The following is a 25,122-nucleotide window of genomic DNA, read 5'->3' on the forward strand; positions in this document are numbered from 1 at the left end:
CAAAACTTTCCTTTATATGTATTGCTGTCACACTCTCTTGATGTATTCAACATTTAGGGCCTGAATTCGATCTTGCTAGGAAAGCCCTCTGTACGAATCGGATTTGAAGGGCTTTCCGAACGAAACGTGCTCCGGGAGTCCGAACGAGCGAGTACGATGCAGCCGTATGCTTACAGACTCGGTTCGCTCTGCCTCCCATTGAATCCTATGGAAGCCTGTGTACAGATGAATACACAGGCTTCATAGCAAAAAAGGGTGGGTGGGGAAAAGCATACAGCCTGTGGCGGGCACCCCAAGGTGCCCGCCACACTGTGCATGCCTGGATTGGGGGGACCCATGGACCCATCTGTGACAGATTTGGAGGGCCCCAGATGAAGGGGGGCCTGCTACGGACCCCCAAAGTATGATTCCGACAGCCGATTCATCTTGCTAAGACAGAGGTGAAGCAGCTGTCCGAACCGTGCATTATCCTCACTCGGTCGGTATTCGGCACCATTGCGCAGTACGATTCGGCACCGGACAGATTCCGGGTCTGAGAAGATTCGCTCTGCGCAAACGGGTTACTTGCATAATACTTGCTCGTCTGGACGGGATACGATTCGTTCGGAAACAGGGACTCCGAATCGGGCTGGCATGCTATGGATCCCCTTTGGAGCCCTTCCCAGCGAGATTGGAATCGGGCCCTCAGTCATTAACAACTATGGGTCAAATGAACACAGGGTTAATGTAATTATTCACACTTTCTCAAGCACTACTATATATGTTGGCAATAGGCCACAATTACAGGAGTTCATTGTATTTTAAAACTGATCAGTCACTTCTATCATACACGAATGACACGTCAATTTCTGTTCTGACACCCACCGCGTTGGGCCGTCAGTGGCAGCATCCAGCGGCTGATCCCCTAACACGCGCATTCACCGCATGCACGTTAACTGTTCAGCTGTCTATATTTAGCAGACAGCTGACCAGCCCTGCATGACAGAGAACTGGATTCTTCAATCGTGCGCGGAGGTATGTCTTATTCTGACCTGGTTTTGTCTCTGAAAATCTCTGTTTTAAGTCTTGAGGAGCCCCTTCAGGCTCATAATTCTGTTTTTTGTCCTCTTTTGGCAGATCGCCTTTCCCTGGAGTACAAGGCTGAATCCGTTAAAGTGAAAATAGGTTTCTCGCCCAGACTACTGAATTTACTGACAGATCCCATGCAGAGTAAGTCTGCTATTGTTTGACAGGCCCCCTTGGGCTTCAATATAAATTTGCGACCTTGGTCAAACAGTTTCTGATGTGCTTCTTGATTAATTTTCAGCACGTTTTTACCCACAATTCATATGCGAGCGCTCGTCTCCCTAACATGGAGGCCTACAGGCCCACCACTGCAAATGGATCCACCTAGACATTTAAGGTGGAGAAAAGGTTAACATACATTGTTTTTTTGACTGTTATTTATAAATTAATCATTCCCATCACCATTAGTAATATGGCCACTTTATTTTAAATAATCCATAGGTGTCTCCACATGTCCTGATGAAGACCCCCGTCTTAAGGACTAAACTTCCCTTCATCTATTATTGGGGTCGGAACATCGACGGTCTCATTGTTTGTACCTGCACCGTGGTTACCTTCACGGATAGGCAACAGCGATTGACTTACTGTGTCTTTGCAATACTGTGAGTTTTCATGTATATGTAGCCCACAATTAGGCTGGACAGATCTTTGTCAATCTACTATGCAAATTTTTCATGTTGTCCTTTTTCTTCCCTCAAAACCCTCACCTAAGCAAATCCTTTCTCATTACTCTTTCTCATGGAGCACCTCAGTACGAGTATATTGATGTTTTGCAAATCAAAATGCTGATATAAATATATTTAAATATGACTGATTTGGATAATCGATTTATTCAAGGTGATGTTGATTTCAATGACTACTGTGACCACTTCTTTTTGTACTGTCTTTGACCCGCGTCCTGTGGCTTTTGGGTTCCCCATTGTTTTATATTGCAAGCCCACTAGCAGCGTTTGATTTACATGCCCTGGGCACACACAGTGTACGATACCAGGGACGTAGAGAAAATCAAATAAGCAAATCATGGAAACAATAACCCATAAACACAATTTACAGCAGGAGTACTTGCACTTTAGTACTGATCAGCAGTATTAAAGTGCACAGAAACACTTTACCAGCATAAACAAGATCCAGGCCATCACAAAAACCAGGAGGTCAAAGCAAAAAGCCTGGGGAACCATGCCAAAAGATGGGCATATCCAACCATCTTGACGTAGGCCAATCCATCTTCTAACAGTGACTTCCACAGGGAGACCACCAATTTATAGAAGAAATAGAAACCTAAGGACCTTGTGATCAATTTGAGTTCTTAGATATCTCTATGGCTTTTTCAGGAATATGCAATAATGTTATGCAATGCAAGATCCCTACAATGTGCATAATCAGCTTCAAAATGTAACTTTGCAATCCAGAACTTTAATTTTAGTTTTTTAACATATTTAAAAGTAATAAGGCTCACATAACATTTGAAAAAACCTTAAACCAGGGCAACTGCCAATGACAGTTCATTCTTAGGTAAACCTTATAATGTATTGTCCTTTCCACAGTGTACACAGTAAACCCACTGGATTTTGGCACCTAAAGCTTTATATTTACAGTTGAGTATTCCAAATTCCAGATAAAGTGCCTCTACCAGAGTGGATCTTTTGATATTAAATATTCAAAGTAATATGTTGCCTTCGGTCTTAATAAAAGAAGCTAGGCAAAAGATAACAACCTGTTTTTCCCAGTAAAACAAGGCTGAAGGGATCTTTACATTGCATATCTGCAATAGGTGCAAACAATGCCTTTTACCACCTTGTGCCAAAACCTTCACACTTAATCGAGAGATGTGAGGTAAAACCAATTTCATGAAACTAGCATCCCTAGATATGTGTAATGAGGTACCTTTTGTAGCTCCACACTTCCTACTCTCCAACTAAAAGCAGCTTGTTTCCGCCCCTTTAACATAGCGAAAGTTTTACTATTGAGAACATTTATTTTTAGAAAATAATTTTTCAAGGACAATGATAATGCATCTATTTTTTGTGTATGTATCCAAACTCAGGGAGAGTTTTCTAGTATTTCTGAAATTTAGGGAAAAATATAGATTTTTCACAGCCTGATGGGCAGAAAATTTGTATTTTATTAAGACACGGAGGCTAAGATTATGCAAATCTCCTTTATTGCCAGCTCACAGCAGCAACAATTGAAGAATATAGAACTTCAATAACATTCTAACAAGCTATAAAGTCCCCTCGCACGCAGCCTTCTTCCTCTTCCGGTGCTCTGAACAAGTTCACTCCCCCAAAAAATGTATTCCTCTGTATTTAACGTTTCGTCATGAAAAAGCTCAAGTGGAGACAACTTCTTATTCTGAAAGAAAAAAACAAGAAATTTGACGTATTGAGGTAATAACTAGTTCCACTAGGGTGGTTATCAACGTGGATAGATAATCTTAGCCTCCGTGTCTTTAATAAAATCCTGATTTTCTGCCCATTGGACTGTGAAAAATCTAAATTTTATGGCATGACACAGAGGCGAACATTATGCAAGTTTAAAGTGTATTTAATACATTATCAATTGCATTTGCAATCGGTCTAAAGTAACAATTTTTAAACACATTTTCATTTGACGAATCTGCAGCTCTAAGAATATCCAGCAGACCTCACCCTCCCGAAATAAAGTCTTTGGAAAGCCGATGCACTTCTAAGAGAGTGTGCTCCAAATATAGAGGCATCCACACTGGCCTTGCTTATAACCTCTTTCACCATTCTCGCTAAGGTGAGTGAAGAGACAGGTCTATGAGGCCAACTATCAGAAATTAATAGTTGTGCTGAACTTTCAGTTCTCCTCTCATGCTCCTTTAAGCATTTCTCAACGCAAAATTTTTCATTCTGTGAAAAGAAAGGATAGAAAACAGAAGATGACAGTCTTTGTTCTCTTTTTGAGGTAAAAAAATACTCCCTCAGGTTGACAGGCCCTGCTAGTGAAATCTAAGGCTTTTACGTCCAAAGTCCACATAAAGGACACCCGAAAGTGTAACACAGAAAGTTTATAAGAAATGTACATAATATAAGAGCGATGGTTTTCAGCTGTCTTCCAGCAAACTAGCATTCGTAAGATGTCTTTAACATCCCATAAAGCAGTGTATTTTGCAGTAAGCGGTTTCAGTACCCCTCTATTTCTCATTATATTCTTAGTTACTAAGCTCTGCCCTACAGAAACGCTGTCCACCAAAGAGTGCCCTGTGGCTATAAATGTCTGTAAATGTTGTCTGTTCAATGGGATAGACCTGATGTGAATAGTTCTGATAGGTAATTTACTACATGTACTATTTCAGTTGAAACAGGATCACAGTCTTGTTGAAGAAATCAACAAACCCATTTGTTCCAACCCGGTCGATATGCCTTCCTTGTTCCAGGGTTCCATGACTCTGGAATGAGTTAAAAAGCGTCTGGCGAAAGGCCTGGGATTTGTTACTGTCTCCTAAAATCTTCCAGGTTGTTAGTACCAGTAGCCCTTGTTCTACTAGAGGATGTTACTCTCCTCCTGGGCCTAGGAGTTTTTCCCTGAATTACGGTATTAGAATAAGGAAGTCTATAGTCATTTCTAGCATGATTGGGAACCAGGCTTGCGACCTCCAAAGGGGTGTTATTACCACCATGGTCTGTCTGCACTTTCACGCATGGAGGGGTAGTCGTGTCAGCATAGCAAATAGAGGGAAAGCATAAGGTGCTAACCTCTTCCAATCTTGGAGGAAGGCATCTATCCCCGAGCCTTAGGGTCCAGTCTCCAGCTGAAGAAATTCCTCAGCTGTGTGTTTAGTCTGTCTGCAAAGAGGTCTGTCCTGAAGTGACCCCTTTTCGCTTGGATAAATAGGAATATTTCTCTGTCTAACCTCGAATTGCTAGAGTCCTGGAAATTCCTGAAAAACCAGTCCGCTACACCATTGCTTAAACAAGGAATATGTTCCGCTACAACTGAAAGTCCTTTGCTAAAGTAATATCCCCAGAAAACCCTTTGCTAGATCTGCAAGTCTTTTGGAGTGAGGTCCTCCCAACTTGTTTACACACCTCTTTGCTGATACATTGTCCATGCTGAGCATTACGCAACATTTCATCAATTTCTGGGTATAGCAACAACTTGCAAATGAGACTGCTAGTAATTCCAAACAGTTGATGCGCAACCCTTTCTCTTGTTCTGTCCAGAATCCCCATTTATGAGTTGCTACATCTCGCTCCCCATCCTTCTAAAATCGCGACCGATTCTGTTATTATCCCAGGCTCTGCCACCACAGAAGTTCCTTCCTTGAGTCTTGGTCTAAAGACAACATCTGGGAGTAGGACTGTGTTGCCCTCATTGTCCTTGCCTTGAGTCTTTGGAGGGCCAGGTAGTATAAGGGACCTGGGTAAATTGCTAGGATCGTAGAGGACAAGAGACCCAGGACCATAGCGAGAAACCTTAAGGGGAATTCCTTTTTTCCTAGTATTTTTCTAAATTCCAGCGGAGGTTCCTTTGCTTCTCCTCTGGTAACTTTAATTCTATTGTGTGTCTACAACAAAGCCCTGGAATTCTGTTTCCTGGCTCGGTATTAAGCATGGTATTTTTCCTGTTTATGATAAAAACCTTGGTGTTCTGATAAAAGTATGGCTCGATCTGTATGACGGGAGACCATAGTTTTGGATTGTGCCATTAACAGAATATTGTTCAAGAATATTATAATGTTCACTCTCCTTTCCCTAAGCCAGGTCGCCACGGGTCGGAGGGCCTTGGTGAAGTACCAAGGTGCCGATGACCGGTCAAAGGGGAGACTGCAAAACTCCTAGAGTTTTCCCTCCCAAGTAAATTGGAGCCATTTCTGATGTGGTTCCCAAATTGGAATGGTCAAATATGCATCCTTGACGTCCAGCCTTGTCAACCAGTCCCCTTTTCTCAGGACGTCCCTTAGAGGATGAACCCATTCTATCTTGAAATGGTGATAAACTACCCGTCTTAGACCTTTTTCCTTCTTCTCTACAAGGAAGATATTGCTAAAAAAACCTAACTCTGAACCTTCTCTGATTGTCCCTTTGGCTAGCTAGTCTTTTACCTCCTGTGAAACTAGGTTCTTTTCCTCCTTCGAAAATACCATTTTCCATGGTATCTTCATTTGGATAGGGGTATTCACAAACTCTATCTTGTATCCTTTGACTGTGCTCAGAACCCAGGGATCCGGTGTCACTAGATTCCAATTCCTACAGAATTGGGCCAGCCTGCCTCCTACCTTTATAGAGTTACCTGAAAGGTCTTTCAAGACTATTACCTGAGGAGAATCCTCTCTGCTTCCGGTCAACCCTGAAGGATCTCCCACTTATTCGCTGTCTTTGTGGGTAGAAGGTTTGGTGGCTGGTGAAGGTTGGTTGGGAAAATCTTGTGCCACGGTCCAGGAAGGTCTTGATGAGGCTAGGCACGGCCGAGGAACGGACCCCACGTTCTCCCCGCCCTGCTAAAAACCCTATGTTGGAACACTTTTTGATGTCCTTTTGGGACTTCTGAATGGAGCTAAACATCCCTACATATTTGGCCATTTCCCTTATGTAGTCATCTCTGAAGAGGAAGCCTCGAGAGACGGGTACCTAGCCTTGCTGGCCAGTTCTACAAGTTTATGCCTGGAGTAGTTTATTTTACATTTACTTTGCACTGCTGCCTACAAGTAGTTTTACGCAGTCTGTTTATGTGCTTGTAACTTCAGACCGGAGATGGCTTAGCATTTTGTTATAGAGTCCAGGCTTATACTTCTAACTATCTTGACCATTATGGGAATGCTGCCATGATGAGATGACCTAGGCTATTTTGTGTTGAGGGTCTGAGCTGTCTAGATAAAAATCAGTAGTAGTTAATTTACTTCTTACTTAGTTAAATTATGTCCATACTAGTTGTCTTACCTGAATATAGGTGCAGCAATAATAAAGGGAGGCATCACAACTTCACAAGCAAGATCCCACTTCTAGTTCCACCCAGGTGAGCTCCAACTGTAGGATTCTTCTGAATGATTGATTGAGGATTGTCTATCGTAGGCAACTAAATGGAAGTAGAAAGACTGAGTAAGTGGTTTATATATATTTATAAAAAATGTACAAAAATTGACACCACCTGAGTACTATGTGATGATGAAAACACAATGAGAACGCCTGGTTGTGCTAAAACAGACAAACTAGCAATACTAGCTAGTTTGGCTGATGTGGAGCTAGCAGTAATATTTGTGAAATCCACAAGTTATCAAAAATAGACTCAAAGTCCAGAATCGACAAGCTTAGGTTAGGCGTTTACGGTTCGGCAACACAAGGCCGCAATGAAGATGTTGCTGACGACTGATGTACTTCATTCTATATCTCAAAAACTATGGATCATTTTTAATGTGTGGGTTGGTAAAGGGTTGGTGTGGGCTACTGCTTCAAAGATTCTACAGTGAGTTGGTGTTGCTTTTACCACATCCAGCCCACCAAGTGAGTGGTCCATTGATGATGTCATTTAAGCCACAGCTCAATGAATCACACAGCTTGGGGGAAGTGGGTTAGGGGTTTGATGAATGGATGGGTAATGGGTTTTGGGAAAAGGTTTGACAAAGAAAAACACAACAACACAAGGCCAACATTCATCTGGGCAATAAGCAGCAGCACATCATTCGCTATCAATCTGTTGTCAGAAGGAAGCAAAGGAATGAGTGTGACAGAGTACAATACATGCATTGCAAACAGTCCTTCTGACCCCAAGACCCAATTTACCATGTATCTAAATGGTCTGTATTCTAGGTTAGGGAATGAACCCACCCACCCACTTCCCTTAGTTAATATGATTGTTAAAAGAAAAAATTATACGGTATTGCAAAATTGAGCGGTGCGTCTGCATTCTGCTCGCGAATATCCACTCTTTGTGGCCTCTCTGCACAGGTCCTGTAGGTAAGCAGGAGTGTTGTTGAACTCAGCTAGCTTTCGTCTTTCATTCGTGAAGAAGACTAAAAGAAGGCCTGCGGATTGCAAAAGAGAAACTGTATTTTAGAGTCAAGAGAAGGACAGAATGAAGATAAGCTTCATGAGGAGTGTATCAAGATAAGAAGACTCAGAGACAGAGCAAAAACAAAAAAGTGGGGGGCTCAGAGTTTCCCTTTTGCCACAAGTCCAACACACACACACACAGAGCAGCATTTCACAAACACAGCTCTTTCTATTCCAAATAGCTGAGTAGTACTTGGCCTCAGACTCTTGGTTTACCTTTGAATTGAAGTCGATACTCAATAACTTTTTTCTTCTTGCTGTTCATGAGGTAGTCCTGCAGCTCCCAGTCCCGTCCTGAGTTCTTCCATGAAACTCCTCCAGTCCTGAGTGGTTCCAAGTAACCCTGTACCAGACCAGTCATCCTCATGAATCGCGATGACCCGAGCAGGATAGACGTGGAGTGCAGTGCACTGCTGTTGAAGAACAAGTAGAGAATGAAACAGAATTGCAGTATTTTGCGTAGGTGTTTGTTTGATAACTAAAAGGACTGTTCTGGTGTCTGAAGAACCAGAAAAAAAGGAGAACACCCCTGCAAATAATTAAATCTGGCTAAGTGTGAAAGGGCAGATCATCACCTACAGGGAAAAGAAAATAGGCGCCCATCACTGAATCCCCAAACAAAGCAAATCAATGATCGTCTCGAGAAATGTCCCATACTACAGTTCAACGCACACCCTCCCTGAATGTCTGCCACTTCATGTATCATCAATCAACTTAAATCATTACTCACACAATCAGTCACTCCCCGTTGCAATAGGTGTAGTTACCTTATCCAATCCCCCTAGGCATTGTCCCCGACGGGCATTGCAGCGCCGGCCCGACGGCTCTGCCCAATGATGAAGCATGACATCCTTCGGGGTGTGTGAGGGCATCATGAAGAAAGACCTGTCCTTTCCCCTGTCCCCTTGTTAGGAACTGCACACCCCTCTGTAGCATAGTTTTGTCCATAGCAGTGTTCTAGGCACACTGTCAGAAGCCGCCTTGAAATAAATGAAGCAAGCAAACATTGTAGATTTAGTTGAGAAAATGTTTCCATATAGATAGCCATGGCCAAGAGGTTTGGCAGGGTTCTACAGCCAGGCCGGAAACCTGTCTGCTTCAGTTGCACTATTTTCAATTCGGTAGCCCTGTCAGCCAGGTCTTGAAGGAGATAACTTGTGAGGTATTTAGCCCCAATGTCATAGAGCGGTATGAGTCTATAATCGCGTGGGTTGCTTTCCATACCTTCTTTGAAGATAGGATGTATTATCGAGCCTCTCCATGATGCCGGCACCTCTCCTACTAACAAGGCTGTGTGGTATAGTATAGTGAGTTATTTTGCACAAAATGTTGGATAGGCTTTATAAATAGCATGTGGCAGAACATTTTGGCCAGGTGCAACTCTAGCTCTTGCACACTTACTTACCGTTATTACATTTTTCTGTGGCAATGACCTCTGGTACTAGTGTTTTTGAAGAATCCAGGGTCTTTATGTCAACATTGAGACTGAGATTCATGACCTGATCCTGTGTATTCTCTGTAGTTAATGAAAAATGATCCTGCAGATTTCGGACCCAGGCTGCTCCAGTTACATTTGTGTTGAATTAATTGTCTGAGCCTTTGTTGATGTCATGTATCATCCTCTAAAAATCCCTTGGGTTTTTATTTTTACTGACATACAGCAATTTACTTCAGTACTGATGTTGATGAAACTTGTTGGCCAGCCATACCTCCTTTTTATATTTTTTCCTCATTGAGTGAACCTTGAGCTACTGCACTACATTGATAGGATTTTTCTTCAATAACCGAAATTCTCTGTTCGCTGTATTTCTCAATCTGATTAGATGTTTGTTCATCCATGGGTATTTTTGATAGACAGTTCTTATTTGTATTTTTATGTAGTAATGCCAAACTGAGGGCACACCATGCAAAACGTTCAGACGATCCTTATTGGTTTACAGGGTTTACTTTAATAATCCCAAGGGCTCTATTTGTGGTAATGTGGTTGTGCAGCTTCGGCTTATCATAGAAAAGTGTTAAGCATTTGTTGTACACTCAGAGTCAGTAAACGAGACACACACTCAAGAAGAAATCTGTGATCAATTTCGAAAAATAACATAGATTTTTATATAATTTTATATACCAAGATCATCAGAATCAGGTAAGTACTTTCGGAGTTATGGATTTTACAAAATGACAGTAAAATACATGAATAACGTTTTTTGAGATATGAGCCGCAAACATGGTAATGTTTTCCTACGGGAGGGGACATGTACTGCACACATATACTTATAGTCGAAGTTCAGAGGTGCCTTTTGGGCTTAAGGTGCTAGAGGTCCAAGGAACCACCAGCAGTTTTAGTTTACCTGGCCTGGCGTGTCTGGGTGAAGAGGTGCTGGTCCGGTTGGTAGACTCAAGCTGCACCCCATAAATCTGTGGGCACCTGAAAACAAAGGCTGCAAGGTGGGGGTGTGGGGACAAGTCCAGCAGAATCCAAAGGGGGGGCAGGCTCATGAGGGTCTTTGGAGCAAGGGATGTAGTAGGTTACTATGAACCTGGGCTGGGTTGCTCGGGTGCAGAAGAGTTTGGCCGGCTGGCCACTTGCATTGGTCACTCTCACAAGTCTGGGTCAGTTTCTGCAGGGGGACGGAAATCAACACTGCAGGGCAACTCTTTGGTCCGGAAGTCCCTCATCATGCAGGTTGGTTTTCTCACAGTGGTGTCTGGAGTTGACACAAACAAAGGTTGGCTGTTGCACGTACTCCGGTACCTAGGGTATTTGTGCAGGGGGGCCCTTGGAGGGTCTAGCGTTTTAAACGGCAGGGGAGAGACAAAGGAATTCTACTAACGTGTTGCTACCTCAGTGGGCCCAATGGCCAACAACATAGTGTATTGGACAGATGCAGTCGGTGCCTGCTGATGCAGGGAAGTGGCACCTCCACCCCAAATGAGATGCTAGATGGTTTTTGATGTGCTGGACAGTCCTTCAAATGTTGAGGATGATGCACAGCTTTTGAAAGAGCCGGGTCTTTGAAAATGTTGAGGTACCAGCAGCCAGGCAGGGGTTTTGCGCCAAGTTGGGTGAAGGTCCCCTGTTCTTGCAGTGTCTGCTGTTCTTTGTCCTTCTTATGTTCCCATGCAGTTGAATCTGTTTCGCTGGTTCTGTGGGTCACCTTAATACTGAGTTACGGAGCATTTCGAGGAGTGTGAGGTAGTAACCAATGGGCTACCTACCCCTGGGGTGTCTCCATCCCCTATATGACCACTTCCTGTGAGGAGTGGGCATAATTCTGACCCAAAATTCCTAGTTTCACCAAACCCTTTTTCCACTGTCCAATTCAGGTGGCCCTCCTTAGGGGTGTGCCTAGATTTTAAGTGTGAACAAAGCAAACACAAGGAGATGATGGACGGAACGCTTGAACTTTTCAGACACTCACCCCAGTCACAGATCTGGGTTGAATACATCATCATTCTTTAGCTCACTTCGCCACCCCAGTTCAGACACAGCTATATGCAAATCAGTCTTGACCCTGTGCCTCATGGGAACAGTCCAGCCTGAATTGCCAAGCCATGTCTTCCATGGACCGGAACCAAGCATGCTGGGACCGGTTTTGGGCTAACACCCCTTATCAACCAGGCTAGCTTGAATCCAGTGGCAAAGTGACCAAGGGACCCACATCTGGGCATACCCTGCCAACTTAGGGCGAACAAAGCAAACACAAGGAGATGAAGGACGGAGCGCTTAAACTTTTCAGACACTCACCCCAGTCACAGATCTGGGTTGAATACATCATCATTCTTTAGCTCACTTCGCCACCCCAGTTCAGACACAGCTATATGCAAATCAGTCTTGAACCTGTGCCTCATGGGAACAGTCCAGCCCGAATTGCCAAGCCATGTCTTTCCTGGACCGGAAACAAGCATCCTGGGACCAGTTTTGGGCTAATAGCCATCATTAGCAAGGCTAGCTTGAATCCAGTGGCAAAGTGACCAAAGGACCCACATCTGGGCATACCCTGCCAACTTAGAGCGAACAAAGCAAACACAAGGAAATGATGGATGGAGTGCTGAAACTTTTCAGGCACTCACCTAGAGTCACAGATCTGAATTGAATCCATCATCGTTCTTTATCTCACTTCGCCACCCCAGTTCAGAGACAGATATTTGCAAATCAGTCTTGACCCTGTGCCTCATGGGATCAGTCCAGCCCAAACTGCCAAGCCATGTCTTCCCTGGACTGGAAACAAGTATCCTGGGACCGGTTTCGGACTAACAGCCCTCATCAGCCAGGCTAGCTTGAATCCAGTGGCAAAGTGATCAAGGGACCCACCTCTGGGCATACCCTACCAACGTAGGGTTAATAAAGCAAACACAAAGAGCTGATGGACAGAGCACTGAAACTTTTCCTACACTCCCCCCCAGTCACTGTTAAGGGTCCTCCCCTGTTGAGGAGGATGGAAGTCCATAGGAGCAAAGATGAATGTCCCCCACACTTCCAAACAGCAACGACCCAAGTGAGAAGAGATAACTCACTCAAAGTCAGTTGCTCCCAAAAAGTGTGGGGGGAATTTCCCAGGGAGTATACCAACTCTCTCCCAGCAGGGACGTTGTAGCTGCAGTCTCGGTGGCAGGAGATGGCTGTAACCAAACATACAATAGGACTAAACTCTCTAGTAATTTGCAGGACTAGTACACAAGTGTTCAATATAGAATTCCACTTAGCTCACCAGGTGAGCGTCAGAGCATAAGCGAGTAGTCAAAAGTCACGAACCAGGAGCTAGTGAAGGGAACCTGGATGACTACTCAGCAAGGGATACCTCCAAGCAAGAAGGTAAACAATTCCAGTCCTGCTCATAAACTGAAGACTGAGCAAGGCTGGGCCACCAGAGCAGCAGATGACAGACTCGTACCACTTATGGAGCTAAAGACAAAGTGGCACGGCAACAACTCCCACTTCCGACTCATAAACTAAAGACAGAGTGGAGCGCATGGACATGTACAAACACAGAAACGCTAATGCCCAGAGAAAGCCTCCGTCCACTCATAAACTGAAGACCGAGTGGAACGGAGCGGAAAGAATGGCCCGAAGACGAAACAATCACCATTAACGGGGTGTAGGGACAGAACAAGTCGCTAAGGCGGAAAGTCGAGCAAGGCACCGGGGAGAACTGAGAAGGGGGAAGGGAGACAGGGAGACTAAGTATCGGGAACAGATTAGGCAGCGAAATTCGGGGTAAAGGGTAGGGAAGAAATACCGGGAATCCAACAGGGAAACAAAGAAAATACCACGGGCTCAGGAATCAGGGAACAAACTTGAACAGGAAGGCAGACAGGAACCAAGAACACTACGGGAACCTCACAAAGCAGGACGCTGAGTAAAGGGGGCGTGGTCACTAACCAAGCAGTAAGCCAAGCAATGATTCGCGGGTGAGACTCCCTTTTCACTTAGTTAGGGAGCGTCTCAAAAGTTTGCCAACACAACCCAGCACGCTGTTTAGGGAATGTCACAAAAGGACTCAACATAGTTCTCAAGGAGTTCAATAGGAAATGCTGGAAGGAGAACTCCGATTTAGCCCTGTGGAATCTACGTTGAACACTCGTTTATGAGGTCAAATCCGACCACCCCTAACAGTTCTCCCCCTCAAATGCCTCCCCCGGGGCCGGGTTTCAAAGGATGCAATCGGTGAAACCTCCTTATCAATCTAGGAGCATGTACATCCTCTGCAGGTTCCCAGGTCCTGTCTTCTGGAGGATACCCAACCCAGTCTACCAGATATTGGAGTTTTCCTCTCTGTCTTCTAGAATCTAGGATCTGTTGTACTTCGAATTTTTCCTCACCTTCTATCACTACCGGAGGAGGAGGTTGTTCGGATTTCAGCGGGGGTGTATTTCTTGAGTAGGGAACAATGGAAAACAGGATGAATCTTAATGTGTGAGGGCATTTGCAATTTGAGAGTAACTGGGGTTATGACTTTGCTGATGGGATAGGGACCAATGAAGCGAGGCTGTAATTTCTTCGATCCAGGAAGTCTGAGGTTTTTGGTGGATAACCATACATTTTCACCTACATCATAATGTGGTTCCTCTCTACGATGTTTGTCTGCCTGATGTTTCATGTTTTCTTCGGCTTTGTTTAATTCTTGAATGGCGTTTTCCCAAACCGTCTTTATGTGTTGATGGTGTTCTTTTAATGCAGGGATATTGTCAAGATCATTCGGGAAAGGGATAGGGAGGAACCCTGGATGTTGTCCATTGTTGAAATAAAAAGGGGACACTCCTATAGATGAGTGTGTTGCGTTGTTGTACGCAAATTCGACCAATGGTAGAGCTTCCAACCAAGTGGAAGGTAAACTGGTCTGGAGGAAACGTAAGTATTGCTCCAGTGTCTGATTGGTCCTCTCAGTCTGTCCATCAGTCTGGGGATGATAGGCTGTGGACAATCTGTGATCCATTTGCAACACTGAACACACTCCTCTCCAAAATTTGGAAACAAATTAAGGGCCCCTGTCCGAAAAAATAACTGCTGGAGTGCCATGTAAGCGGATTACCTGAGCTATGAAGATATGTACTAACTCTTGTGATGATGGTATCTTTTTCAAAGGGACGAAATGGGCCATCTTGGATAACATGTCAACTACTACCAGTATGGTGTTGTACCCCTTACTACTGGGCAGTTCTGTTATGAAATCCATACTTATTGTATGCCATGGTTTGGGAGGAGCAGGTATGACCTTTAGCAGTCCTGTGGGTGCACAACGGGAAGCCTTTTGCCTGGCACAAACTGAACAAGCTTTAACATAAGCCGTTGTGTCTTTGTTTATGTGATCCCACCAGAACCATCTCTGACATAAACTAACCGTCTTGGCTGTCCCTGGATGTCCTGCCAGCACACTGTTGTGACACCATTCTAGGACTTGTGTTTGCAGGGTGGGAAGGGGTATGTACAATCTGTTGTCATGGAAATATAACCCTTCTTTGACGGTATTCAGTGGATTCTTCTTCCAGTCTTGTTCATTGATCAATGCGTATTGTTCCTTTAAGGTTTCCAAAAAGGACTTGGAGTGGTGTTCTTCTGCTCCAATGATTTTATGTTCTGGAATAATAGGAGGTGCATTGTTTGTGGGCTCTATGATAAGGCTGTTTATTCTTGAGAGAGCATCGGCCTTGCCATGTTGGGCTGCAGGTCTATAAGTGATTATAAAATCGTATTCGCTAAAGAAGGATACCCAACGCATCTGTCTTGGTGTAAGGGCTTTGGCACATTTGAAGAACTGTAAATTCCGATGGTCAGAAAAGATAGTAATGACGTGTGGAGATCCTAACAGTTAATGCCTCCATTCCTGAAAGGATAGCTTGATGGCAAGGAGTTCTCTTTCGCCTATAGTATAATTTTGCTCAGCAGGAAGCAGAGTCTTTGAGAAGTACGCAACAGGATGTAGTTGCCCAGTCCCTGGGTCTCTCTGAGATAAGACAGCTCCAACGGCTGATTGAGAAGCATCAGCTTCCAGGAAAAACGGTAAGGTGTTGTCGGCATGACGAATAATGGGGGCAGACATGAATTTATCTTTGAGGTTACGGAACGCCTGTTCCGCTTCTTCATTCCAAGAGAACTTGGTACCCTTCCTGAGCAATTTGGTTATAGGGACGATGATGTCAGAGAAGTGATCTATGAATCTTCTATAGAAGTTTGAGAATCATAGAAAGGACTGCACCTCCTTGATTGTAGTTGGACTGGGCCAATTCATTAACGCCTTCGTCTTCTTGGGATCCATATGAATCCCCTGGGGCGATATTACAAAACCCAAAAAATCGATGGTATCAGTGTGAAAAGTGGTTTTGTCCAACTTGGCGAACAAGGAATTCTCTTGCAGTTTTCTCAGCACTCTTTTCACGTGTACCACATGTTCTTCTTCAGTTTGTGAATAGATTAAGATGTCATCAATGTACACGATGACGAAGACATCAAGACATTCTCGTAGTACTTCGTTGATGAAATATTGAAACGCGGCTGGTGCGTTACATAATCCGAAGGGCATGACACAATACTCATACAATCCGAATTTGGTGCGAAATGCAGTTTTCCATTCGTTGCCCGTTTTGATCCGAATTAAATGATAGGTTCCTCTTAAGTCTATCTTTGTGAAAATGTTTGCTCCTCGCACTTGGTCCAGCAGGACAGGGATGAGTGGCAGTGGATATTTATTCTTTATGGTGATCTTGTTTAAAGCCCGGTAATCCAGGCATGCCCTCAAGCCACCCTCCCGTTTCGGGATAAAAAATAAAGACGAGGACACCGGGGATGTTGAATGTCTGATGAACCCTTTTTGCAACATGTCATCCAGATAGTTTTTTAAGTATTCAGTTTCGGCTGAGGTCAGCGCGTATATCCTACTGTTAGCAAGTTCAGCCCCAGGTATCAAGTCAATGCGACAATCGTATGTACGATGTGGTGGTAGTTTAGTTGCTTCTTCCTCATTGAACACGGCGTTGAATTCTGAATAGATTTCCGGTACCACCGATGCCACCGCTATGGATTGGACGGTGCAACACAAAGGGTGTAAACTGTCACTGGCCTCTTGATAGCAATGAGTCATGCAGTATGGCGATTTCAGCATCACTGTTCTTTCTATCCAATCAATCTTAGGATTGTGGGTTTGCAACCAAGGCACTCCTAATATAGCTCCAAAGTTAGGAGTGTCAATCAAGTCAAAGGTTATCTGTTCTGAATGCCCATTTCCACATACCAAGAGAAGGGGAGGTGTCTGGTGACTGATCAACCCCGATGACAGTTCAGATCCATCCACTGACTTCACTGGTTCAGGCCTATTTTTGTTCATGAAGGGTATGCTCATTTTATGGGCTAGCTGTATGTCCAGACAATTTCCAGTCGCTCCTGAGTCTAGGAGTATAGACATGTTATGTCTGTCTTGATTGGTGATCACGAGGGTAATATTCAATAAGAAATGTTTCACTGGTCTAGTCAACGTCTTTTTGTCTTGTGAGATCTGAAAAAGAGATGTACTTGAAGAATCGATCCCCTCATTCCTCAAGCTTGGTAGTTTTCCTGAACACTGGCTATCTTCCTGGAAGGAACAGAAGGACGACTAGGACATTCTCTAGCATAATGGCCTCTCTTGCCACAGTATAAACACAAGTTGTTCTTCCTTCTTCTGGATTTTTCTTCCTCTGAGATAGGGCCTCTCACCCCACCAATCTGCATGGGCTCAGGCATGTCCTTAATCTCTTTCTTGTCGGATCTCTGTACCACCAACTTGGGAAATCCGATGCGAGATTTTTCTCCTCTTCTCTCTTGTAGTCGATAATTCAACTTCACTGTGAGCTCAATAAATGAAGGACAATCTTCAGGTGGATTTACTATTTGCGCCAGTATATCTTTTAATTCATCAGATAATCCTCTGTAAAATAACGATGTTCTTTTCTCTTCAGGCCAATATGTTTCGGCCAATAACCGGTTGAACTGTGTTATGTATGTGAGGAGATCTTTGGACCCCTGTTTTAGATTAAGCCGGGCATTATCACTGGCTGGCATGTATGCGTGTTTGGAAAAAAGACTTCTAAACTTGTGCTGAAAATCATTGTACTTGTATAACAAGGGATCGTCAGTTTCTATAAGAGGGACTGCCCATTCGGCGGCGTTTCCTCCTAGATAAGAAATAATAAACGCTACCTTCGCGGCATCGTCTGGGAAGGCAGCCGCCTTACACATAAACTGGAGATGCCACTGGGTCATGAAACTATTGAACTTCGCACTGTCTCCTGTGAATCTCTCTGGCATAGCCAAGGGAACGGGACTAGGTGTATGGACTGTGACTTGGACAGGAGGTACCATGTTTGATGCATCAGCAGGGGGACTGGCCATGGTTGTTTGCGCAGAAAAACGGGCTGGTTGAATATAATTTCTCTTGGGAACTGTGCCTGACCCACCCATGGCCCCTGTCTCTTGTGCTTGTAAGTGTGTTACTTCCGCCTGTAACTTCATATTTTCTGTGCGTAACATGGCCACTTCCTGTTGTAATCCCGTTAATACTACAGTGATCTCTTCCATTGTAGGGGTGTGTTCAGAGATACCCGTATTCGGGTCTGTATTCATCTTTGCTCAGGTGGAATATATATACGTGGGCTTGGCTTTCTGTTAAGGGTCCTCCCCTGTTGAGGAGGATGGAAGTCCACAGGAGCAAAGATGAATGTCCCCCACACTTCCAAACAGCAACGACCCAAGTGAGAAGAGATAACTCACTCAAAGTCAGTTGCTCCCAAAAAGTGTGGGGGGAATTTCCCAGGGAGTATACCAACTCTCCCCCAGCAGGGACGTTGTAGCTGCAGTCTCGATGGCAGGAGATGGCTGTAACCAAACATACAATAGGACTAAACTCTCTAGTAATTTGCAGGACTAGTACACAAGTGTTCAATAAAGAATTCCACTTACCTCACCAGGTGAGCGTCAGAGCATAAGCGAGTAGTCAAAAGTCTTGAACCAGGAGGTAGTGAAGGGAACCTGGATGACTACTCAGCAAGGGATACCTCCAAGCAAGAAGGTAAACAATTCCAGTCCTGCTCATAAACTGAAGACTGAGCAAGACTGGGCCACCAGAGCAGCAGATGACAGACTCGTACCACTTATGGAGCGAAAGACAAAGTGGCAAGGCAACAACTCCCACTTCCGACTCATAAACTAAAGACAGAGTGGAGCGCGTGGACATGTACAAACACAGAAACGCTAATGCCCAGAGAAAGCCTCCGTCCACTCATAAACTGAAGACCGAGTGGAACGGAGCGGAAAGAATGTCCCGAAGACGAACCAATCACCATTAACGGGGCGTAGGGAGAGAACAAGTCGCTAAGGCGGAAAGTCGAGCAAGGCACCGGGGAGAACTGAGAAGCGGGAAGGGAGACAGGGAGACTAAGTATCGGGAACAGATTAGGCAGCGAAATTCGGGGTAAAGGGTAGGGAAGAAATGCAGGGAATCCAACAGGGAAACAAAGAAAATACCACGGGCTCAGGAATCAGGGAACAAACTTGAACAGGAAGGCAGACAGGAACCAAGAACGCTACGGGAACCTCACAAAGCAGGACGCTGAGTAAAGGGGGCGTGGTCACTAACCAAGCAGTAAGCCAAGCAATGATTCGCGGGTGAGACTCCCTTTTCACTTAGTTAGGGAGCGCCTCGAAAGTTTGCCAACACAACCCAGCACGCTGTTTAGGGAATGTCACAAAAGGACTCAACATAGTTCTCATGGAGTTCAATAGGAAATGCTGGAAGGAGAACTCCGATTTAGCCCTGTGGAATCTACGTTGAACACTCATTTATGAGGTCAAATCCGACCACCCCTAACAGTCACAGATCTGGGTTGAATTCATCACCGTTCTTTAGCTCACTTTGCCACCCCAGTTCAGACACAACTATATGCAAATCAGTCTTGACCCTGTGCCTCATGGGAACAGTTCAGCATGAACTGCCAAGCCATGTCTTCTCTGGACTGGAAAAAGCATCCTGGGACAGGTTTCGGGCTAACAGTCCTCATCAGCCAGGCTAGCTTGACTTCAGTGGCAAAGTGAGCAAGGGACCGACGTCTGGGCATACCCTGCCAACCTAGGGCGAACAAAGCAAACACAAGGAGATGATGGACAGAGCACTGAAACTTTTCAGACACTCACCCCCAGTCACAGATCTGGGTTGAATCCATCATTGTTCTTTAGCTCACTTCGCCACCCCGGTTCAGACACAGCTATATGCAAATCAGTCTTGACCCTGTGTCTCATGGGAACAGTCCAGCATGAACTGCCAAGCCATGTCTTCCCTGGACCGGAAACAAGCATCCTGGGTCCGGTTTTGGGCTAACAGCCCTCATCAGCCAGGCTAGCTTGAATCCAGTGGCGAAGCGAGCAAGGGACCCACCTCTGGGCATACCCTGCCAACTTGGGCAAACAAAGTAAACACAAGGAGATGATGAACGAAGCGCTGAAACTTTCAGACACTCATCCCCAGTCAAAGATCTGGGTTGAATACATCATCGTTCTTTAGCTCACTTAACAGCTATATGCAAATCAGTCTCGACCCTGTGCCTCATGGGAACAGTCCAGCCCAAACTGCCATGTCTTCCCTGGACCGGAAACAAGCATCCTGGGACCGGTTTTGGGCTAACAGCCCTCATTAGCAAGGCTAGCTTGAATCCAGTGGCAAAATGAGTCTGGGAAAACCCTGCCAACTTAGGGTGAACAAAGCAAACACAAGGAGATGATAGACGGAGCGCTGACTCTTTTCAGACACTCACCCCCAGTCACAGATTTGGGTTGAATTCATCACCGTTCTTTAGCTCACTTCGCCACCCCAGTTCAGACACAACTATATGCAAATCAGTCTTGACCCTGTGCCTCATGGGAACAGTCTGGCCCGAACTGCCAAGCCATCCTAGGACCGGTTTCGGTCAGGCTAGCTTGAATGCAGTGGCAAAGTGACCAAGGGACCGACGTCTGAGCATACCCTGCCAACTTAGGGTGAACAAAGCAAACACAAGGAGATGATGGATGGAGCGCTGAAACTTTTTAGACACTCACCCTCAGTCACAGATCTGGGTTGAATCCGTCATCGTTCTTTAGCTCACTTCGCCACCCCAGTTCAGACCCAGCTATATGCAAATCAGACTTGACCCTGTGCCTCATGGGAACAGTACTAAAATCTAAATGGATTGTGGATTATCGCACTCCGTTTGGATGTGTTTAGTAGATTTTCTCAAGGTGGTGGGTGCCGTGTTGGTGAACCCTCCTGGGCATGAGGGTAATTGATAAATCAAAACACGCATGGGCATGGCAAACAGTGAGCATGCCATGTTGTGCATTTGGAATGGCTTGCACCATTTCACGCATCCTGCAATGGCAGTCTGCATGTGGTTTGTGTGTAGGTCCCTGAGGGTGGCATAATACATGCTGCAGCTCTTAGGGACCCTCTATAGTACCCATGCCCAGGGTCCCATTTACTAGGGACTTACAGGGGTGCTAAAGTCCGTGCCATTTGGGTTGCCAGTGCACATTTGTCTTGTTTTAAGGGAACAGCACTGGCACTGGGCCTGGTTAATAGAGACCCAGTGCACTACCAATCAACAACAGTACCAGTGAGCAAAATGTGGGGGTGACCATTTCAAAAAGTGGCACTTTCCTACATAATAAATAAAATAATATTAAAACAATGATTTATAAAGCGCCTGGTTACTCCATCCGGAGTGTGCCCGTGCTATGAAAGCTAACTCCAGTAATGACCCTTAAATAACAGGCTGGACCTGCCATGTATTTGCCAAAAGAACCATGTCTTAAGTTTCTCACGAAAAACAGATTCAGACCCTACTTGTTTCAAATCTAAAGGCATGATATTCCACAGTTTGGGGGCCAAAAAGCCCATACACTTCCTGAACCAGAACACAAGCAGCCCAGGACCGTTTTTGCCCTTCTTAGGGGTCATGAGCCAGGTATAGCTTGGTTTCAGTGGCAGTGTGCATTGGACTCAAATCTGGGCATAAATCTGGGGGTTTATAGCTCCCTTGGAAATAACATAATAATCAAACAACTGAAAACTGAGCATTGTTGTTCCATCTGATTAAAGATAGACCATTGGTAGAATAGTGTTATAGGATGTTCCCTTTGAATTTAGAGTCGCTGGTAACCAAGCCCAAGTTTGTAGAACTTCTGTTTTCATTTCTATTGTCTTATCTGTATTCAGCATATTTAGTAACCTGTCAAGAAGCCCAGACTAAATTTTGCTAATGCGAGCATCTTGATGTTAGTTAAAAAGGGATTCATGCCTTTTACATTTTTAACAATGTACAACTCAACAGAGAGAATTCATTTGTTTCCAGAGTTATGGCATTTATAAACTGATTAGGAATAATATCAATGCCCCTAGAGAGCAAATTATCTTAATTAATCAGTATTAAATTAATAACAATGCATGATGTGAAAGTAATTCTAGATGCAACCATAGGAGTGGACACTGGAAGAGGAGGTGCACATGAAGCTGAATAGGCGAGATGATAAATTAGAGGATAACATGCAGGATTGGGAGACAGTGTGTGATGCCTTTCGGGACCCTCGTGCAGGTGCCAGAGTTGGCTAATAGTGACAATGCGAGTGACCCTGCGAGTGATTATTACGGCGGGTAGGTATAACCGCAGAAGTCATGGGAAGCTGGTGGTGTCTGGATGGGCCTCGATCGGGTAGCAGTAAGCAATGGCAAACAGCAGCTCGTATACTCATATTGTAATTGATAAGTGTCTCTTGATTTTAATGTTGCCATTATTGCTGTCTGTTACTTATTGAAACTGAAAAATAAATGTTTTTTTTTAAAAACTTTAGATGCAACCATGTGATATGCACCTTCAGCGGATTTAATAACCTTACCAAATGAATTTCTCTTGATTTTAACAATCTTAATTGCAGAATCATGCATAAAATCTCTAAAATTTTAGATGTTTTCAAATATGCTTTTAAGCCACCAAAAAGGTGTCAAATATCCAGCACATAAACTTTCTCAGTACATGTTGTCTTTAAATATATTTTAAAAGAATCAGACCTACTCTTAGAGACAAAGAAACATCAAGTTGTTTAAGCTTTGCTAGGTCCTGAGTCTTGGGACATACAAACTAAAGTCCCCTATTTTCTTATAAGTAACTCGACTATTTTATTTGTTAAATTAGGGATATTTGATTGAGCCGCAGTGCTGAGAGAGGAGAATTCTTTTGGTTCAGTTCTTATTTTAGTAATATGGTTATCATCCACTGTGGCCAATATACATATCAATTTTGTCAAAATTTGTCCATCAGTGGTGTTGACCGAATTTCCCATATCAGATTTCATAGATCTTAAAAAATTAATATTTATTAATATGCTCTACTAGACTTTTTCTATACCACTATCCTCTTTATAAAAATAATAGAATACTCAGCGTGTAAGTATTTTTGTATGTATGCATGTATTAATTTGGTATTTCCATAGCGCAAACCTCGCATAAACGCGTTAGTGAGCTGTACAGGGTCAAGGACAAGCATAAAGTCAACAAGTGATAGGAGAGGTAGCTGGTTTGTGGACTGTCCGTGCATTGTGATGTATAGTTTTGTAAAGAGATGAATCTACAACTCTTTCCTAAATTGGAGTTGGGGCAGTCTTGATGGATACAAGAATGTAGTTCCAGATCCTGAGTGCATAGCAGGAAAAGGTATGCTGCCTTATTTTTTTTTCTTTTTACACGTATTAATCTGGCATTTGATGGTGTACTTGTTGCGGTGTGCCGAGAACCACAAGTGATTCTGATCTTGTCTTCAAGAGAAGTGGGGGTGCGATAAATGATGCAGCTGGTAAGGGAAGCCAATTGAGCTCCTTCAGGATGGGGGTGATGTGCTCATATTGCTTCAGGCCCTTGAGAAAATGTGATGTTGGATTTAGAACGACTTTAATAGATGCCCGTATCTGGGAGGCCAAGGAGCTGGGCATTACCATCGTCCAGCTGCAAGAGTACTGGTATTAAACAGCAGTTCCAAAGTTGCTTTCTGTAAAAAAAAGGTTTCACTTTCTTTAAAAGAGATCTGGTAGCAGGCTCTTTATTATTTTTGGCACAGTGGTTCTGGAGGGTGAGACCGGTGTCCAGGATGAATCGAAGAGACGTGGTAGTCTGTGAAAGTTTGTGTTCAAAGCTGTCAGTGTTTGTTCCTGAGACAGGTTTGTACTTATTCCTGTTTGCTTATTTTTGTTGTTTGTGGCAAATAACAGTAATTCTGTCTGTGTTGTGTTGAGCTTCTTTAGGTGCTGAATATCCCGGTCTGAATGATGTGCAAGGAGTGGTTGAAGCGCTGATTCATGAATCATAGAGACATTCAAGTACGGTTGTGCTCGACACATTGGTGAATCTTGATGCTGGTATCTGTGAGTAGAGCACCAATTGACTCCATAGAGATATTAAAGAGAACACAGCTTGGGGTGGTGCAGAAAATTAAGCTTGGGAGTCTGGCATTTGACAGGGCAATTAAGAGATTCAGCAAAACCAGCGTATAATTTATTTGAAAATGTACTGGCCAGCAGGATGAAGGATTTGTCAGGCTTTTCTATTTCCTTCCTCATAAAGCAGCTGGAAGCACACAGCCACTACCTGGACACTGCAAGCCACACCTCCCTCTCACTGGCTGAGCTCAAGGAAATAACCCAACACCCCACTGATCACTCAGAATGCCTCCTGGCTCCGTAAGAGGGAGGAAAGCACAGTGGTGAGAAACTCCCCGGCAGAGAACAAAAATGGGTGAGCATGTATATTGGTTGCTAAGTGCACGACTACAAGAAGCTGCTTCTGTGGCGAAAGAAAGGAGTGACTGAATCAGACTTCTCTGCCATCACAATCAAACATTACAAAAGAGCATTTAAGTTCAACTGTACTAAAGGAAAACATACTGGAACTCTACACCTCATGTTTTGACACTTATGCATAACATTAGTACATAGTCCTGGCTTAATCGTGCTTGCTGTCCCGTTACATAAAACATACAACAAACCAGTCTCATAAGAGTTTATAATAATGTTCAAAATAGTTCAAAGTTAATTTTCTGTTAACAACACGACTTCCAAAAATATTTTTCCATTTTCCCAATGTCATTTAATGCAATACAAGGAAGCAACAGGTCTTTAGCAAAAGGAGATCCTAGATCCGTGTAGCAAAGTTCGGACTGCAGCTGCAGTGGGCTATGAGCGAAGTTACAACCAAATATTCAAGATGGCTGTCACGCCTCCTAAGGGACTAATTTAATTTTTGGCGGATGGAGTACTGTCACCATGCCAGAGTACTTGACTCCCGCCATGGTGAGGGTACTCTGCCTGCAGTATTTAGAGATGCCAGCTGCCCCTGCAGACGTATCTAGCATTTCCAGGAATCACCATCATGGTGGTTCCTGGAAATGCACTGTAAGTTTGACGGACGGCTCCGTTAACATGACGGAGGCATACATCAAACTTACAACTTTATTTTTTATTCCAATGCAGGATTTTCTTTTTATAAAATTTAAAGAACAAAGA

At 44.1% G+C, this 25,122-nt stretch overlaps 1 protein-coding gene across 1 annotated transcript in view; it reads right to left on the bottom strand.

The window, feature by feature from the left end:
* The window catches only part of LOC147709948 (uncharacterized), a 111,434-nt gene that overhangs the window by 38,130 nt on the left and 48,182 nt on the right, over positions 1-25,122 (bottom strand). The window contains exons 2-3 of the mRNA XM_086919907.1: positions 8,295-8,491; positions 6,969-7,104 (exon numbers count right to left, since the gene is read on the bottom strand). The gene's annotated coding sequence lies outside the window, so the exon portion shown is untranslated. The remainder of the gene's footprint in view (positions 1-6,968; positions 7,105-8,294; positions 8,492-25,122) is intronic.

This window comes from Lissotriton vulgaris, chromosome 5, assembly GCF_964263255.1.
Source record: "Lissotriton vulgaris chromosome 5, aLisVul1.2, whole genome shotgun sequence".
Classification (NCBI taxonomy): Eukaryota; Metazoa; Chordata; class Amphibia; order Caudata; family Salamandridae; genus Lissotriton; species Lissotriton vulgaris.